Source organism: Alligator sinensis, unplaced genomic scaffold, assembly GCF_000455745.1.
Source record: "Alligator sinensis unplaced genomic scaffold, ASM45574v1 scaffold267_2, whole genome shotgun sequence".
Lineage (NCBI taxonomy): Eukaryota > Metazoa > Chordata > Crocodylia > Alligatoridae > Alligator > Alligator sinensis.
The window spans coordinates 175,714-177,312 of record NW_005842705.1 but is presented as its reverse complement, the minus strand read 5'-3'; positions in this window follow the sequence as shown (position 1 = coordinate 177,312).

Genomic DNA, 1,599 nt, shown 5'->3' with positions numbered 1-1,599 from the left:
GCCTTTTTGCAAAATGCTTCTGTATTCAACATGGCTTGCAAATGGCTTCTACATTAGCTTCTGCACATAGATTGGAACCTGCTATACCCCTAAAACTTCACGACCATACCTTCTCAGTGACCTAAAGTTACACAGGGATGAGGGGTTACTAGAGGACATTAAGTTTACCACAGTACCCCCTGTTAAAACACACAGGTGCTATAACATAACCCATAATAAGTTAAGCATAGCATGAAAACCTAAACATCCTGTGGAAATTTAGATGTAACCATGGAAACTTTGACGTCTTGCAGAAACTTAGACGAAACAGTAGAAGCTTGTAGACGCTGTAGGAGAGCCAATAACTGTATAACACGCTACGGTTCTTTGTTTAGATAAACTATAAAAAGACCCTCGGACAAAGACCGGGGGTCGACTCTGCTTTGGGCTACTAGCCCCCTAGTCGATCTTGTTTGCTCAAACAATAAATTTGAAATGGACCCAGCTTGAGTGTGACTGTCTCCTTGAGGTCAATTGGAAAAGCCTCCGGGGGCACGAAACTAGCCGTTTGGGCAACAACAGGGGGCTCTCGGGGCCAGTCTGCCATTGGCCCGCCCACCTATTCTGGGCCAGCTGCCTGCCTCCTTGTCTGCCATGCCTTGTTGTCTCTTAATTGGCTCTTAATAAGGTGGAAGGCTGCCCATTCTTGCCAATGCCAGGGGGCACTGTCTGAGGCTCCGTTCCTCCCCTACACTCTAGTCCAAGGTGCAAATAATCTTGTGTTTGTGGGTTGAGTTCACCAAATCAAAAGCTCCTTTAACATAAGTGTGTAAGAAGTTTGCAGAAGTTTCTTTGTACAGGCCACAGCACCCAGGCCAGCCCAGAGCCTCCTTTCTCCACCAGCTCCCAAACTCTGCCTGCCTCTGGCTGGGCAAATCCTTCCAGACCAAGCTTGAAACTGCACTTCTCACTCAGGCAATCCCTCTACAGGGCTTGGTGGTGTGTGATGAAGCTCCCCTCTCAACGCCCCCTCCAACCTTAGCTGGGCCCTTCTGCCCAACCTGATATCGCAGCGCTCACTGGTGCCTTACAGTCAATGCCCTGGCCAGCGCTGCCTGGGCGGCTGCAAGCTACAGGGGGCGGGGCTGGAGCCCTCCTGACGTCACGTCTGGAGTAACCCGGCGAACCAGCTCTGATCCCACGTGGGCCCCCCGCCTGCAAGGGGCGGGGCGCTCGCAAGCTCCCGCTTAGGCGCTGAGTGACCCACCTCAGCCTCCCGCTGTGGTGGGGAAGAGGAAGAGAGAGAGAGAGAGAGAGAGAGTGTGTGTGTGTGTGTGTGTGTGTGTGTGACTCAATCGCGCATGCGCTGTGTCACTAACCCGCCTTAGCTTCCTGCTGTGCCGGGGGGAGAGGGAGGAGCGATAAAAAAACAAACAACCAAAACAAACAACCCTCCCCCCAAAATCCCCAGAAACAAAAAAAAAGGAGGGGGACACTTGCGCATCAGCTGTCGGACTGGCCCTCCCCGCCGTGGCGGGTGGAGGGAGGAAAAACACTCGCGCATGCGCTGTCAAACTAACACGCCCTGCTGCGGCGGCGGTGGGGGGAGGAGCCAGCCAC